Genomic DNA, 18,599 nt, shown 5'->3' on the forward strand with positions numbered 1-18,599 from the left:
ATTTTACTAATACTGTTGAATACAAAAAAAAACAAAAAAAAATCTTTTGTCTGCTGCTATTAACATTTATTATCTGTATCTTTTAGCTCAGGAAATGACTTCACCTATTCGTTCCATGAACATATCTTTAACAGGGTCACTAAGCTAATTGGGCTGTTTAACAGGTGTACTGGGAGAAAATATGATGTATTTTGACGAATTGCTTTTTAAGGTATAGTTTCTGAAGCCTTATCCTGGCTGGAATTGTTTTGTACCAATCACATAGCCTGGCTGAGTTACCAACATTGCACAGAGAATCACAACCAAGAATGTGGGAAGGTCATAGCAGTGCAACTGGATACATTTTTTAGTTCGAGGGCTTAAACCAAACTGTCTTAGAGTTGAAAGCTGTGTTTCTTTGGCTTTCAGCACAGAGAAGGGGATTCAAGTGAAGCTGAGTCAGTTTTTAAGTGAGTCAGGCCACAGCATGTATAAGAAAGATAGATGAAGTCATTTGCATAAAGGTACAGCGTTGGAATACTATGTTTTGTTTGTTTTCGCATTGTGCAATTGTAAAAGCCAAGGTTAAATTTCATATTAAAGCAAGTGATAGCATTTTTATTGAGTTTCATGGTAGTCACACACTGTTGACATCTACACCATATTTAATAGTATGATTTGTCAGGGGAGGGACTGTGGGGTGATGGTTCTCAATTTAATTTTCACTCTTAGTGCAGCTGCATCTAAGTAAAATGTTTGGAAGCGTATCAGAAACTCAGTATACTTTAAAAACATATAGGGTTAGTTTGGGGGGGAAATGCAGATGTAGTAAGACAAGTGACCCAGATAGACAGCCCTGTGAGGTTGTCTATTGGTTGACTGGTTGAAATGAGGGGCAGGCTTAAGTTGTAAATGATGGCTGATGGCTGTCTCCTGTACATGATTGTTGGGATGGCTGTCCCATATTTTGTATATTGGAATAAAAATTTCTATAAATTATCATAACTAAAAGTAAATATTCTAAATTAAGTCTCACTTTGAAGTCATATGGTTTCTATCTTGGCAACTGTACCTTTAGAAGATTACTTAAGACAGGAGCCATGTGACTTTAGGAAGGACAAGGAAGTATGTAATATATGGGTCTTGTTGCCTCTAACCTTCAGTATAGGGTGTTTTCTTTCCTTGATGGCAGTAGAAAGACCTCATTTTCATAGCATACTACTCTTGATACTTTCTGAAATGACACTTTTCATTAAAGATTCTGTCATGAGGTATTTAACTGGGAGCTGGGAGGCTAAGGTGCTCAGGTCCTGGCTCTTCAGTGAATTTAACTGTGTGACCTTGGGCAAGTCACTTAACCTCTCTGTGCTTCAGTCTCCCTATCTTGTAAAATGGGAGTAATACCTACCTCACAGGGTTGTTGTGGGGATTAATTAGATATAATGTCTGTAAAGCATCTAAAGTTCTTGAAGAAGGCGCTATATAAATACAAAATAATATCTATTAAAGTTGTTTTATTTGTGCTTGTGGGTTTTACGTGTGTTTTTTTCCTTTTTGCCTAAAGTGTATTTGCAAATTAGAAGTACACACTTTGGAAATTGTCTTACTGCTTTTGCTCCAAAGTTACTACTTTTGTTATCCAAAGAGATTTTTCCAGAACAGCATTCCATACTGTATTTTTCTTTATGGACTAGCATTATCTTTCCAAAAAAGCCCAAGTTTAAACATTTAAATTTAGAATCATAGACTCCTAGAGGGGAAAATACCGTCAAAGTCACTGTTCCTAGCACCCCGCCCCCTTCCAGTGTAGTAATTGCCCTGCGAAATTTGCACCTCAGTACTTGAAGCCTGTTCCACTGTTGAATAATTTGAATCGTTGTTTATGTGGCCATTTTATATAATCCACCCTCCATCGTTCTTGGGAACCCTCTTCTAGAAGCACTTTTGTTTATCCATATGTCTGAAAAAATATTCTTAGAATAAACACAATAATAGATGTACTAGACTCATTGGGGACCTAAGGTTGCATTTTCTTTTCTCAGCACCTATATCACACACTTCATACTGAACCTCGCATAAATGAAATTCTCTGTATTAGAGAGAGTTTTCATGAACTGTTGAAATGCCAAGACTGACCCTCCTCTTCTAAAGTTCCCTAGTTACCTGGTACCTGTGTGTATATTTTAAAGCTTTTTTACTTAAGTTTTCTTTCTTTTTTTTTTATCCTCACCTGAGTACATTTTTTGCATTTATCTCCAGATAGAGTAGGAGAGAAGGGGGGAAGAGAAACATCGATGTGAGAGAGACACATCGAGTGGTTGCCACCCACATGACCCCAACCGGAGCCGGGGACAAACTGCAACCAAGGTAGGTGCCCTTAGTGGGAACCGAACCCGGGTCTCTCTGGTCCGCAGGCCAACGCTCTAACCGCTGAGCCAAACCAACCAGCGCTACTTATGTTTTCTTAATGATAACCTACTGCCTTTTTTTTAAACCTCTAGAGCTGCTGAAATAACCCATCGCTGTTGAGTTGATAGTGTGATGGGCCCAGTCCTCAGCATTTTACTTTTTAAAAATGTTGATCTTGCCCTGGCCGGTTTGGCTCAGCGGTTAGAGCATCGGCCTGCGGTCCCGAGAGACCCGGGTTCAGTTCCCACTAAGGGTGCGTACCTCGAGTTGCAGTTTGTCCCCGGCCCTGGTTGGGTCGTGTGGGTGGTAGCCACTCGATGTGTCCCTTTCATGTCAATGTTTCTCTCTCTCTCTCTCTCTCTCTCTCTCTCTCTCTCTTCCTCTCCCTCCCTCCCACTCTACCTGAACAAAAATGGAAAAATGTCCTTGGGTGAGGATAAATACAAAAAAAGAAATAAAAATGTTGATCTTGACAACCTCTGTGAGGTAGTGATATCCTCATTTTACAAAAGGGAACTAAAGCTCTTCAGAAGTTAAGTAATTTTTTCAGAGTCGCTCAGCTGGAAAGGAGCTGATAAAGGTTTCAGAGAGGTTGACCTCATTGCCCAGTTCTTTTTTTTTTATCCTCACCCAAGGACGTTTTTCCATTTTTTGTTCAGCTAGAGCAGGAGGGAGAGAGAGAGAGACATCGACGTGGCTGCCACCCGCACGACCAACCAGGGCCGGGGACAAACTGCAACCGAGGTACATGCCTTTAACAGGAACCGAACCCGGGTCTCTCTGGACCACAGGCTGACGCTCTAACCACTGAGCCAAACCGGCCAGGGCTCATTGCCCAGTTCTTAACCATGGCTGTCATTATCAGATAACTATTATTGTAGAGAATACACATAACACAAAATTTACCATGCTAACCATTTTAAGTGGACTATTAAGTGACACTAAGTACAATGTGCAGCCATCACCACTATTTCCAGAATTTTTATCTTCTCAAGCAGAAACTTTGTACCCATTAAACAATTATTCCCCACTCCTTCCTCTCCCCAACTTCTAGTCACCCCTTTCCTACTTTCTGCCTATGAATTTGACTGCTCTGGTTACCTCCTATAAATGGAATCATACAGTATTTGTCCTTTTGTGGCTTATTTCACTTAGCCTGTTTGCAAGGTGTCTTTGTGTCAGAACTTTTTTTTTTTTAATCACCTGATGATACTTTTCTATTTATTTTATTTTATTTTATTTTTAGAGTGGAAGGGAAGCGGGGGGAGAGAGAGAGAGAAGCACCCATGTGAGAGAGACACATCAATTGGTTGCTTCCCACAGAACCCCTACCAGGGGTTTGAACCTGCAACCCAGGTATGTGCCCTTGACCAGAATCGAACCCAAGACCCTTTATTCCGAAGGCTGATGCTCTAACTGCTGAGCCAAACCAGCCAGGGCGGAACTTCCTTACTTTTAAAGACAATATTCCATTGTATGTATATAGCACATGTTGTTGACCCGTTCATCTTTTCATGGACGTTCAGCTTTTATCTGTCTTGGCTATTGTGAATAATGCTGTTATGAACATTGTTGTACAAGTATCTGAGTCCCTGATTTCAGTTCTTTTAGGTATATACTAGGAATTGCTGGATCATGGTAATTCTGTTTAACTTCTTCAGTAACTGCCATACTGTTTTCTACAAAAGCTACATCATTTTACATTCCCACCAGCAATACATCAGGGTTCCAGTTCCTGCATATCCCTGTAAACACTTGTTGTTTTCTGTTTTTGTTTCTGTTGTTTTGGGGATTGGTAGGGGGTGAGGGGTGGAGTGGCCATCCCAACTGGTCATATCTCATTGTGATTTTGATTTGCATTTCCCTGATGATTAGTGATATTGAGCATCTTTCCCTGTGCTTATTGGCCATTTGTGTATCTTCTTTGGAGAAATGTCTAAGTCCTTTGTTTGTTTTTAAAAACTGGGTTATTTGTTGTTGAGTTATAGGTATTTATATATCCTAGGTATTAATCCCATTTCAGATAGATGATTTTCGAATATTTTCTCCCATTCTGCTAGTTGTCCTTTTACTCTCTTATGGATAGTAAGTATTCTTTGATGCACAAAAGTTTTTAATTTTGATACAACCCAATCTACCTAGTTTTTTCTTTTGTTGCCTTTGCCTTTGGCGTTATATCCAAGAAATTATCACCAAATCCAATATCATGAAGCTAGCTATTCCTTATGTTCTTCTAAATGTTTTGTAGTTATAGCTCTTACATGTAGGTCTTTGATCCTTTTTGAGTTAATTTTTAGTTTATTGATTTTAGAGAGAGAAGAGGTGAGAGGGAGAGAAACATCGATGAGAGAGAACATTGATTGGCTGCCTCCTGCATGCCCCCCAGTTGGGATCAGGCCCACAACCTGGGCATGTGTCCTGACCATGACTCAAACCGGCGACCTCGTGGTACATGGGTCGATGCTCAACCACTGTGCCACACCGGCCAGATAACTTCATTACTTTTTATGTGGGTATCCAGTTTTCCCAGCACCATGTGTAAGACTGTTCTTTCCCTGTTGAATATTCTTAATACCTTTGTCAAAAATCAGTTGGCTATATATGCAAGGGTTTATTTTGGGGCTCTATTCTAAATTCCATTGGTCAATATGTCTGTCCTTAAGCCAGTACCACACTTTAAAAAAAAAATTCTCACCTGAGGACATGCTTTGAGTAAGGCAGGGAGGGGGAGGGAGAAGGAGAGAGAAAAACTTTAATAACATAAGAGAAACATCGATTGGTTATCTTCCACACATGGCCCAACTGGGGACTGAACCCCAAATCCAAGCATGTGCCCTGACTTGGAATCGAACCAACAACCTTTTGGTATACTGGATGATGCTCAACCAACTAAGTCATTCTGGCAAGGTCACACTGTTTTCATTGCTGTATCTTTGTAGAAAGTTTTGAAAACAGGAAACATGAGGCCTCTAGCTTTGCTGTTCTATTCAAAATTATTATTATTATTATTTTTTTTTTTTTATCCTCACTGGAGGACATTTTTCCATTTTTTGTTCAGGTAGAGTGGGAGGGAGGGAGAGGAACAGAGAGAGAGAGAGAGAGAGAGAGACATCGATGTGAAAGGAACACTTCGAGTGGCTGCCACCCGCACAACCGACCAGGGCCGGGGACAAACTGCAACCGAGGTATGTGCCCTTAGCGGGACCCGAACCCGGGTCTCTCAGGACCGCAGGCCGATGCTCTAACCGCTGAGCCAAACCGGCCAGGGCCTATTCAAAATTATTTTGACTATTCATAGCCCCTTGAGATTTTATATAAATTTTAGGATAGATTCTTTTAATGCAAAAATTCCTGTTGGAATTTTGATGGGAATTTTGTTGAATCTGTAGATCACTTCAGGTAGTATTGTCATCTTAACAATATTAAGTTTTTCAATCCATAAATATAGGATGTCTTTCTATGTTGTTGTTGTTGTTGTTGTTATTCCTCACCCAAGGATGCTTTTTCATTAATTTTTGGATAGAATGGAAGGGAGGGAGGGAGAGAAAGATAAACATCAATGGGAAAGAGAGACATCGATTGGTTGCCTCCTGCATGACCTGACCAGGGCAAGGATTGAACCTGCAACAGAGGTACATGCCCTTGACCAGGAATTGAACCGTGACCCTTCGGTCCACAGGGGGATGCTCTGATCCCTGAGACAAACTTACCAGGGCTATTTGTGTCATGTTTAATTTTTTTCAGCAGTGTTTTATACTTTTTAGTATACAACTGTTTTGACACCTTGGTTAAGTTTATTCTTTTTTTAAAAATTTTATTTTAGTTTATTCTTTTTGATGCAGTAGGATTGTTTCTTAATTTCATTTTTTGGATCATTTTTTGTTATGGAAGCATAACTGATTTTTGTGTACTGATTTTATATCCTGCCACTTTGGTGAATTTGTTTATTCTAACAGTTTTTGATAGACTCGAGGGTTTTCTACATATAAGAGTATGTCGTTTGCAAATAGATCATTTTACTTCATCTTTTCCAAATTTGAATGACTTTTATTTTTCTGACTCATTGTTCTGGCTAGAACTTGTAATACTACATTGAATAAAAGTGGTGAAATCAGGCATCCTTGCCTTGTTTCTATCAGAGAGGAAAGCTTTTAATCATTCACCATTGAGCTGTGGTTTTTTTTTTTCCCCCTTTATTGTTTAGAGAGAGAGTGGAAGGGAGAGGGAGAGAGAGAGAAACATCGATGAGAGAGAACATTGATTGGCCATCTCCTGCATGCCCCACACTGGGGATTTGGCCTAGAGCCTGGGCACGTTCCCTGACTAGGAATCGAACCGGCGACCTCTTGGTGCATGGGTTGACGCTCAACCACTGAGCCACATTGGCTGGGTGAGCTGTTGGTTTTTTATGTATGGCCTCTATCATGTTGCAATTTCTCTCTGTTTTAGTTTGTGTTTTTAACAAGAAAGAGTGTTGAATTTTGTCAGGTGTTTTTTCTGTAATTATTGAGATAATTGTGTGCAGTTTTTTGCTTCATTTTATTAATGTGTATTACAGTGATTGCTTTTCATATATGAACCATCCTTGCATTCTGGGAATAGATCCCATTTGGTTTTAGTGTGTAATCCTTTTAATATGCTTCTTAATTTGGTTAGTATTTTGTTGATTTTTGCATGAATATGAGGGATCCTACTTTGTCATTTTCTTGTAGTGTCTTTGGCTTTGGTATCAGGATTATGCTGGCCTCATATAATGAGATAAGAAGTGTTCCCTCCTCTTGCCCTGGCCAGTTTTGCTCAGTGGTTAGTGTGTTGGCCTGTGGTCTGGAGAGACCTGGGTTCGGTTCTCACTAAGGGCGTGTACCACGGTTGCAGTTTGTCCCCGGTCCTGGTTGGGTCACGCGGGTGGCGACCACACAATGTGTCCCTTTCACGTGGATGTTTCTCTCTCTCTCCCTCCCACTCTATCTGAACAAAGAGTGGAAAAATGTCCTCCGGTGAGGATAAAAAAAAAAAAAAAAAGTGGTGGAGAAATGTGGGGTAGACAGGTGTCATTGCCATCAACAGAGATGCAGTCAGATCACTAGGCCGAAAGAGAGAATATGGAAATCAAAAACAGTTAACGGGACTAGAAACACTAAGTATAATAGGAGTTTAAGACTGTTAACTCATGATACTCTTTGGTAATAGGATTTCTAAGCCTTTCTTTCTTTCTTTCTTTCTTTCTTTCTTTCTTTCTTTCTTTCTTTCTCTCTCTCTCTCTCTCTCTCTCTCTCTCTCTTATTTATTTTTATCTTCATCTGAGGACATTTTTCCATTTTTTGTTCAGATGGAGTGGGAGGGAGAGAGAGAGAAAAACATCGATGTGAAAGGGACACATCGAGTGGCTGCCACCTGCACAACCCAACCAGGGCCGGGGACAAACTGCAACCGAGGTACATGCCCTTAGCGGGAACTGAACCCGGGTCTCTCTGGACCGGAGGCCAACGCTCTAACCGTTGAGCAAAATCAGCCAGGGCTCTAAGCCTGCTATAAAATGCCACCCCACCCCCCATTTCCCTAAGGAAAGACTCTATGTTGCTCTTAGGAGTTGCCACTCACACTGCTACTATGAACCCCTGATTCCTGAAGAAAGGAGCGTAATTACTCTCTTCTGCATCGGATAGCACTTATTGTAATTCTCCTTAATAATTGGTTTCTTTTTAAAGTATCCTCACTGTTAGTGATTTGCTCTATAATTAAACTGAGTAACAAAACTTCATACCTCCTAATTATTTTCAAAGAAGCAAAACTCTTTTAAGATCAAGACAAACAGTCCTGCTATACTGATTGGCTGAATCATTCCCAAATCTGGATGATTAGCAAAATCATGGAGGGATTTTACAAATGTTCAGATTCCTGAGATCCATCCCCCAAGATTTGGATTAACTGGAGATAAGAAATCTGGCTTTCAAAAGTTTCCAGGGAATTCTAATCATATAGGTTTGGGACTTCCTGGGTTAGAACTTAATCTGAAGTTTTGTAGTATCATTTTCTGTTGTGTGTTTCTTCTCCCAGAATTTTTTTATTTTATTGTATTTTTTATTAATTTATTTTTGTTACAGATGTTTCTCTTTTCCCCATTCACACCCTCCTCCCCATTGCCCCCACCCCACCCAGCTTTGTTGTCCATATCCATCGGTTATGCATATAAGTTCTGTGATTTATCTCTTTCCTCCCTCCTCACTCCCTCTTCTAAGGGTTGTTTGTCTGTACCCTACCTCCATGTCTCTGGGTCTGCCCTGTTTCTCAGACTGTTATGTTCATTATATTCCACAAATAAGTGAGATCATGTGATATTTGTCTTTTTCTGCTTGGATTGTTTCGCTTAGGATAATACTCTCCATGTCCCTCCATGTTGTCTCAAAGGATAAGAGATCTTTTTTACAGCTGCATTGTACTCCATTGTGTATACATACCACAGCTTTTTTACCCATTCGACTACTGATGGACACTTGGGCTGTTTCCAGATCTTAGCTATTTAAATAGTGCTGCTATAAACACGGGGGTACATTTATTCTTTCTGATTGGTGTTTCAAGCTTCTTAGGATATATTTCTAGAAGTGGGATCACTGGGTTAAATGGCAATTCAATTTTTAATTTTTTGAGGTAACACCATATTGTTTTCCATAGTGGCTGAACTAGTCTGCATTTCCACCAACAATGTACTAGAGTCCCCTTCTCTCCACACCCTCACCAACACTTGTTTGATGATTTGTTGATGACAGTCAAAATGGCAGATGCGAGGTGATACCTCATAATCATTTTAATTTGCATCTCTCTGATTAGTGATGTTGAGCATTTCTTCATAGGTCTCTTGGCCATTTGTATGCCCGATTTGGAGAGGTGTCTGTTTAGCTTCTCTGCCCATTTTCTAATTGGGTTCTTGGTCTTCCTTTTGTTGAGTTGTATGAGTACTCTATATATTTGGAAATGAACCTCTTATATGATGTATCATTGGCGATTATGCTCTCCCATTCAGTTGGTTTTCTTTCCATTTTGATGGTAGTTTCTTTTGCTGTGCAGAAGCTTTCTAGTTTGATGTAGTCCAGTCCGCCCTCCCTCTGCCAGAGTCCGAGGTGAGTGGCTGTAGCTAATTTAGTGCTCTGTCCTGGCCCTTTGCACTGTGGACCCGGGTTGGGAGTTTAACCCCAAGGGTGCTGTTCTCAGATAAGACTGCTGCTGTGGGCTCCCAGGCCCCCTCTCACGCCTCCGCAGTCCTGCCAGGCTTGATTCAGTGTCCCTGGTTATATGGTCCTCTCAAGCTGCTTTTTCCCGGCAATTTGTCTTTATTTTAGTTGTAATTCCAGTTTGGTCCTGGAAGATCATCTGTGTAGCTTCCATTCACTCTGCCACCATTTTTCGAAATTTTTTGTTTTTTTAATCCTCACTCGAGGACATTTTTCCATTTATCTTCAGATAGAGTGAGAGGAAGAAAGGGAGGAAGAGAGGGAGAGGTAAACATTGATGTGAGAGGGACATATCAACTGGTTGCCTTCGGTATGACCTCAACCAGGGCTGGGGACGAACCGTAACCAAGGTACGTGCCCTTAGCTGGAATCAAACCCAGGACTCTTTGATCTGTGGGCCGATGCTCTAACCGCTGAGCCAAACCGGCCAGGGCAGTATTATTTTTTTGTAACGTCACTGCTTATCTGGAGTTGGCCTGATGGAAGTGTTGTTCCACACCAAGTTATTTAAGACGTGGTCACAGGAAACTTCAGTGGGGGGATGGAAAACGTGTCTACACGCAGCGTTGGAAGGGGAGGACGCTGGCTTCCAGGATGAATTGGGACGGAGGTGGACAAAGGGCAGAGAGTCCTAGTAAGTACGAGGAAAAGCTTTTGGTTATTCAGCAGTGAGAGATGCCGACAGCCAAGAATGAAGTGTCAGGCTGCTGCCCTTCAGCCGTTAGTTGGTGGGGTCCTTAGACTGGTGAGGCGGTGTGGTGGAGAACCTTCAGCTTCCTCTGGGATGAGGCGGCAGAGACAGGCTAGACCGTAGAGTTGGTATCTACCTGACCATGTGTTCTGTTCCAGGCTCCACAGTTATTCTACACCACACTGTACTTTGTCCTCTAAAACACGGGGGCATAGAGAGCTATTGTTTACTATGGGAAGAACTTACAGTGTCTTTAGGTCATCATCAGTCCCTGGCCAGGGAGCTGGGCTGAACCAAACACCAGCCTCAAGATTCCAAAAGTGGCAGAAGGTGAGTTTGTATTGCCTGCAGTTTGGGTAGGTGCAGTGCCTTGAGTGTGTCCACCCCGTGTAAGTGAAGCACTTTGCACCGGCTAAGAAACACTTTCCTTTGAAGAACACCAGTTCCTTACATTTAGGAACCTCTGAATTGTGGCCAACTTAATAGAAGACATATTAAGAAGTAACTGAAGGGCGACCTACTCACCTTGCATGTTTGTGCTGTTTGTAACACCGGCCCAGTAAGTCCTGGGAAGTGCAAAGAATAAAATGGAATTTGGATCTTACTGTACTTGGTCATGTGATTGCAGAGTCTGTCCATTCCCTGCAAAGCCCACAGCAGTACAGTGATATGTGGTCTGTGCACATTTTGGGATAATAAATGCAAGGATTAGTTTTGTTGTCTTTAACCTATTTGCTGGAACTTGTTTATTTTAGGCTACAAAAATGAGCGTTTTCTTGGCTGGATTTTTACTGACTAGTTTTTTTCCCCTGCCAGAGTTTTGTACTTGTTTTAAGGGGGGGGGAAAGTGGTCATAGAATGTTTAGGAAGGTAGGCTTACAAAACTGCATGTCATTGGATTAGATTGTTAGATGGAACTTCAGACACTATAATAACTACAGGTAAGTATCTTACCTATTTTTTCAATGTTATATCTATGTATCATTCCAGAAGTCAGTGGTCACAGCTCCTGTACACTATATATACTCTACTTTTTGCTGTATATTAAACTGTTGATTAGAACTGGTTTGAAATTACATTAATTTATCTAACTGAATGTAAAGTTACAAACTGACCTAGGCTTATGATTCCATACCAAGATAGGCAGGGTTGGAGAGATTTGCACTTTATTATTTATTTTTTTAAATAATTAATTAAATTTTTTGGTTAATCCTCACCCAAGGATATTTTGCCATTGACTTTTAGATAGAGTAGTAGGGAGGGAGGAAGGGAGAGAGAGAGAGAGAGAGAGAGAAACATCAAAGTGAGAGAGACACATCAATTGGTTGCCTCCCACAGAACCCCAACCAGGGCTGGGAATCGATCCTGCAACCCAGGTACGTTCCCTTCACTGGGAATTGAACCCATGACCTTGCAGTCCACAGGTCGCCTCTCTAACCGCCGAGCCAGGGAGATTTGTACTTTTAGAAGATAATCCTGGGCTGTGGTTTGGAGGGGCCAGAGTGGTATGATGAGACCTCAGGATGACAGGACTTAGCAGTGAGCTGGGGCGGGGGACAGGTGACGAGGTGTCACCGAGGATTCCTAGGTTTCTTTGGTTTGCACAGGGGGAGAGAGAGAAGCATTTTGCGGAGAGCCCAGGAAGAGGTCAGGCTTGGGGTTCGATCATAGTGTTCCACGGTGGGAATGCACCGGAGATGGTTTGCAAGCGTTTGCTTTTCACAAACTGACATCACCTGGCAGTCTGGGGAAGTGTGGCCATGGGGCTGTGAACACGAGCTCCTGCGCTCGGGATCTGCCTGCTAGCCTCTCTCCTACACGCCGCAAGTTGCAACGCTTGGACACTACAGCTTGAGACTGGATACAAGTTGCAATGGCTGTTAGGATTCTGAGATCATTACTCTGATGAACTCAGTCTGCAGTGACTCTGAGGCACTCAGTAACTGAGGACAGATTATAAAACTAGCAGCCTCATGCTGAAGAACTTTGGGTGCCTTTGGAAACAACTTTTTACTGGAAACTAGTATCTCAAAATTATACCATTTGCTCTGTCATAAAATTTTTCCTTTCATCTGTGGAAAGATGATGAATTTTAAGAACCCTGGAGTGACATTAGGATTAAAAATAATTGCAGTTGATGGGCAACTCGCAGTTTTGGAAAGAAGTTTTGTGAAGTGAATTTACTGCTAGATAAAAGCCCAGGCTAATGTAATCTGATGGACTGCCCCAGAGTCTGAATGTTAGGTACGGAAGTTAGTCACACGGGACATAGGGTGACTTCAGTGCAGCCTCTCAGCCCTACCTGGTGGGTGATGGCCTGTTGGTCTCATTTGCTACCAGCCTCCACGGGGTTCTCTTGTCAGAGATCCCTTTGGCAGTATGTCACGTTCCTCTGACGCAGGTCCCTCGGCATTTTTCCCAGCACCAATCCAGATCTGAACTTGGTGATCATAAAATTGATTGCCTTCTCCTTTGTATGTCGAGCTAATCATATACTTGGAGTAGACAGCGCGCCAGCCCTTCTCCGCCTTGGGCCCGGAGCAGGTTGCATGGCCCCTGTGCCCACAGTCCTCGTTGATGCAGTGGCAGAGCAACACCGTTGTAGGAATGTTGTGAAGCTAAACTGAGATCCATGTTGGATATGCCCAGCACAGTTCCTCAAATAGCTGTCCAGAGCCAGGCTGAAACCCAACGCTAATTTCTCAGATATTTATTGAGGAGTTATTATTTGATAACTATTGAATCTCATCCTTTCTTAGTGAAAAGCATCATAACGGTTGCAGGAGACATCAAGATGGCTAAGAAAATGGCTGTTTTCATGGAGCTCACAATGTAGAAAAGCTAATTTTAAAAAAAAAGGACAAGTATAAGTCGAATGTTCTGTGGGTTCCGAAGGAGTCACTAGCGGTAGCTGCGGTTAAGAGCACAGGTTGTAGAAGCAGGCCACCTTCACGTCCCAGCCCCGGTGAATGTTAGCCATTAGCTATTGAGTCTGCTCCTATTTATTGAGTGTCTACTGTGTGCCAGTTACCAAGAATACAAAGTTGAATAAGACTTGATCCGTGCAGTTCAGCGACGGAAACAGTCAAGTCAATAATTAATTGCAGTGATGCAGTGTTGAAAGCCACAATGGGAACATAAGATCACATGGGGACACAGAAGAACGTCTAAATCATTGCCGGGGGGGAAGGCCACCCAGAGGAAATACCACGTGAGCCGAGCTTTCAAGGAGAAGGAAGGGTTGTTTAGATGGAGGACAGAGTGGGGGATTCCTGGGATGAATGCAGAGTGGGAGAAGACACGGTCACACAGGAAAGTGTTACATATTTGGGAAGTACGTAGGCTTATGGCTGGAGCAAAGAACATTTAGCAACACGAGGCAAGGAAGGCAGGTGGGGCTCGAATTCCAAGAGGCCTAATTTAGCACGCTAAGCAATTTGGGTTTTCCTAAAACGAGCATAGGGAATTTTTAAAGGATTTAAAGTAGTTGGCTGGTTTCTCAGAGTGACGTTTGGGAAGATCGTGTTGTTAGCAGACAACTCCTGCCTGTAAGGAAGACAAACGAGAAGATTGTAATCCACTTGAGAAGGCGTGGGAGCCCGACGTGGTGGTGGCATTGGGATTGGAGATGGGTGTTGGGACACAAGATACTGAGGCTGAATCTACAGGACTTGATTGAAAAATTAGCTGTGGAAGTCAGCAGGGGGGAGGATTCTGTTCGGTCCCCAGATGTTGGTGTTCAGGGCTCTGTAGTCATCTGCTCTTCATTCTTTGGGGACAACCACATCCACCCCCAGGGCTTCAGTTATCATCTGACCCCGTGACTACCGCATGTTCACCTCCTGCCTTGAGTGCCAGTCCCAGATATCCAGTTGTGTCTCCTGGGCAGCACCACCCAGGGGTTACACAGAACCTCAAACCAAGCTGCTCAACCCCTCCGGGCTCCAGCACCGACCCGTCGTCCACAGTGTTCTCTGTCTCCATCAGGGCACCACCATTAGCCCATGTGCGCAAGTCAGAAACTGGAAATACTGTTCTGTTCCTTCAACTTCATCCTGCACATCCACTTAGACACCAAGTCCTGTCAGGACCACCTTCTACACTGGTGCAGGCTCCTTGTGCCTCCCCTTAGCATTTCGGCCTCCGGTCCTAGCCTGTTAAGTCCGTTCTTCACCGTGAAATTTGAGGGCACACATTTATTGAATAAATGCAGAAAGAACTCCCCTGCATAAAACATTTCAATGAGTCCATGTTCCTTGGCATAAAATTCAAGTTCTTTAACAAAGCCTCTGACGATTTGACTCCTGACCACCCATTTTACTTCTTACCCCCCCCCCACTCTCGCACACACCCCCACAGTCCAGCCTCCTGCCAGACCCAGTTCTTCAGTCCCTGGAACGTAATGTGCGTGTTCGTCTCCCGCCACGCACTGCACAGGCTGCCTCCTCCCGCGAGTCCCGCCCACCCCACCCTCCGGCTTTGCCTTGAAGCCTCACAACCATGCCCCAGGCTTCAGCCTGTGTCAGCACCTCAGGGAAGTCTGTCTTGATCTTCCAAAGTCAGGTCCACACTCTGAGGTGACTGCTGCTTTACCTGGCTACCCGCTTCCAGCCGGCCACCAGCACCCCCCCTCGCCTCTGGATGTCAGCGGTGAGCACAGGCTGGGAGGGCGTGTCCCTCTTGTTCACGGGTACCTAGTGAACAGTGAACGAAGACATGAATCGGGGTGCCTGGCCTTCCTAATGTCTTGGCCTGGATGACTAATTAGGTGGCTAAAGGCACCCGCACTTAGAGAACATGGGAGGAGGAAGTAGTGTTGGGGAATGGTTTTGATTTTGAATGCGCTGAGCTCCAGGTGCCTGTGAGAGGGACCGAGTGGAGATGCCCGACAGGCAGGTTGGTATCTGGAGCAAGAACTGGGAAGGGTTGAGCTAGAGATGGACTCAGGAGTCGTCAGAGTGTAATTGCTGCTCGCCACCATCAGGGTAGCCGAGATCACCCAGGGAGTGTGTATAGATGCAAGTGTGCCGTGGAACCCTGCAGGTGGCCTGGAGAACACTGAAGAGGTGAGGGGACCAAGAAGCAGACAGAGGCAGGTGGGAGAGAAAGGGAAGAGGGTGTTAACAGGAAACGGAAGAGAGAAGTCAGCTGCATCAAATGTTGAAGTAAGTAAGATGAGGATAAAAGCATGTTCCTGGGATTTGACAATAAGGAGGTCACTGTTAACCTTGGGGGGGGGGGGTCGCCAGACAGAGAGGTGGGTGCATGAGCATGTGGAGAGGCCTGGCCTGGCTGCTCCTGGGAGGAGTTGGCCCGAGGAGAGGGGTGAAGTGAAATAAGCAAAAGGCCGTGGTTCCCTCCCTTCGCACATTCGGTGTTTGCAGGATTTAGTACTTTTAGTATTTAAAGCTGTATTCATGATCACTGCCGTGCTCTACCCCCTGGTGTGGCAGAAATGTCTTCTCATAGGGGGAGTGTAGAATGCGCAACCAGATGTGAAGAAGAAAAGATTCACTCGGAATTCACACAACCAGGAGACAGCCAGTTCCCGTTTGGGTATATTTCCTGTGTGCATGTGTGTATACACACGAGTGTGTGTGCAGCGTGTGTGTCCTTACCTGGGCCCCTGGGTGTCCCGTGCCCGCTGGCAGCATCACGGCCTGTGGTACCCAAGTAGAAGAGCTCCCACCGATCCCACTTGGGGGGAACTGACACCACGCCAGCACCTCCCGCCCACCGTCTACAGGGTGTGTGTGGGGGGGTGTCTCCTGATCATCTCTTGTTCCGATTTCCCAAATGTTGCTGATTTTTTTTTGACCACTTTATGTTAGGTTTCTTACTTGTGTTCTATCTGTCCTGAGGGTGCCAGCCATGCGGAGCTGCTACCTTCTAATAACCCCCAGGGCGCCCACGCTTTCCTGCGCGCCCCTCTAATTTGCCTCCTTCATTGTGATGCTGCTTCCTTCCCTGTGCTTCCCACTCGGACTAGATTCCTCAGGGCAGGTAGGGTGTTCTGTCCGGTGCTTTTCTCCTGAGATGTGGTGAGCAGCTCAGGGAAAATACATCAAATAAATATACCAACATAACACCATGTCGTTAAAATTAATCTCAATGAGTATATAATTTTCCGTACACTGGGTGTTTATTTAGTGAGTTTGGTTTTTTTTTAAATGTTTCAAATTCTAAATAAGCATGGTGTTGCATAGACCATCCAGACTGCATCTTGAAATTAATGAACTGTGACAGTGGGCTTAAATCAGTTGCCCGCACAATATTGCTGCCTAAGATACGACCCTGAAGTTTCATGGGGTATCATAACCATTTTATTATTCTCATCAAGTGTCTGGGTCAGGAAACCACAGGAGCAGCTTGTCTCAGCCCCGAGGATCAGCTGCCCAGGCTGGAGCAACCTGGCGCCGAGGGCCTGGAGTCATCTGCAGGTTGAGGGGGACGATCAGCTGGGACCTCAGCTGAACAGTCTCCTAGTACAGCGATGCCTGCCTTCCGTGCGGTTTCTCCACTTGGGCTGGCTTGGGCTTCCTGCCCCGCTGGTGGCTGGGATCCAGGAGAGCAAGGCGGGAGTGCATGGCATTTTTGTGGGCTCCCTCAGGTGTCACACAGCAGCACTTCTGCCAAATGGGTTGGTGAGGCCGCCTCTAAGGTCTGCCCGAGCCAAGGACCAGACATCCGTCCCGTCAGGAGGCGGGAGTGATCGCGGGCTCACACTGAAGAAGAGCAGCGGGTTGGGAGATACTGTGTGGCTGTCTTGGGAAGATGCAGTCTGACACGGTATCACGTGTCTACTGTTTGACCTTGTGGAGGAGAGCGATCACCTAGAGAGCATATCAAGATATTCATTCAGTGAAGGCATTTTGGTTATGTCCTCACTAGAAGGTCAAGGCCAGTACAGGTCACAGAAGAAAGAGGTAACGGCCAGGGAAGGAATTCCAGGCCCTGCAGATGTCAACAGTCAAGGTGTTGGGAGCGGGTCCCATGGAAGTTTCGCAGTCACTTGGCATTAGTCTTTCTCACGGGTAAGTCTCTGGGTCTGATGCTGCTACAAACACAGGAAAAACAAGCAGGGAGAGGGTATGTCGCCCACACCTAGTAAGCAGCACACATCCCCTTTGCACTCGTGGTAGATGGGACATTGACTGATGGAGCCCCCTTTGCCCTTTGGCAGTTCACCGTGAAAATATGGGGCAGGCAGGCTGAGAACACATCAGAACGTCAATAAAGAAACCGCATCTTGCCCTGGCCGGTTTGGCTCAGTGGTTAGAGCGCCCGCCTGCGGTCCGGAGAGACCGGGGTTCGGTTCCCGCTAAGGGCATGTACCTTGGTTGTAGTTTGTCCCCGGCCCTGGTTGGTCGTGCGGGTGGCAGCCACTCGATGTGTCCCTTTCACATCGATGTTTCTCTCTCTCTCTCTTCCTCTCTCTCCCACCCACTCTGTCTGTACAAAAAATGGAAAAATGTCCTCGGGTGAGGATAAAAAAAAAAAAAAAAAGAAACCGCATCTTGCCCTGGCCGGTTTGGCTCAGTGGTTAGAGCGTCGGCCTGCGGTCCAGAGAGACCTGGGTTCGGTTCCCGCTAAGGGCACGTACCTCGGTTGCAGTTTATCCCCGGCCCTGGTTGGGTTAAGCGGGTGGCGGCCACTCGATGTGTCCCTTTCGCATTGATGTCTCTCTCTCTCTCTCTCTCTCCCTCCCCACTCTATCTAAAAAAAAGAAAGAAACCACATCTTATCTTTTGGTGTGAAATCATTAAATATAATCTGCCAACATACTAGTTGCTGAAGTTACAAATCAGTACCTTATCAAGAAGACACAAGTACAGTGCTCCTGCAAGGAAATTTCCTTTTTTAAAAAAAATCCTCATCGATATGTTTTTATTGATTTTTAGAAAGACAGGAAGGGAGAGAGAGTGAAACATCGACATGAGAGAAACATCGATTGGTTGCCTCTTGTATGCTCCCCTCCAGGGGCTTGAACCCGTAACCTAGGCATACGCTTCTAATGGGAATTGAACCCTCAACCTTTTGGTGCACGGACAACATTCCAACCAACTGAGCCACCTGGCCAGAGTGGATAATGTCTTTAACTCAAGCTACAAAGAGATAAAAATGAAGATCATTCAGGTCAGATATTTAAACTGAAGAGGTCATTTATTCATTGACTCATTCAAGAAACATTTAGTGGGCACCTAATTTGTGCTCAGCACTGAAGAAGTGAGTGAGACTGACTGCCTTCATGGAGTTTATGTTCAACGGGGTCAAACATGACAAATCGTCAG

The sequence above is a fragment of the Molossus molossus genome, unplaced genomic scaffold (assembly GCF_014108415.1).
Source record: "Molossus molossus isolate mMolMol1 unplaced genomic scaffold, mMolMol1.p scaffold_m16_p_10, whole genome shotgun sequence".
Lineage (NCBI taxonomy): Eukaryota > Metazoa > Chordata > Mammalia > Chiroptera > Molossidae > Molossus > Molossus molossus.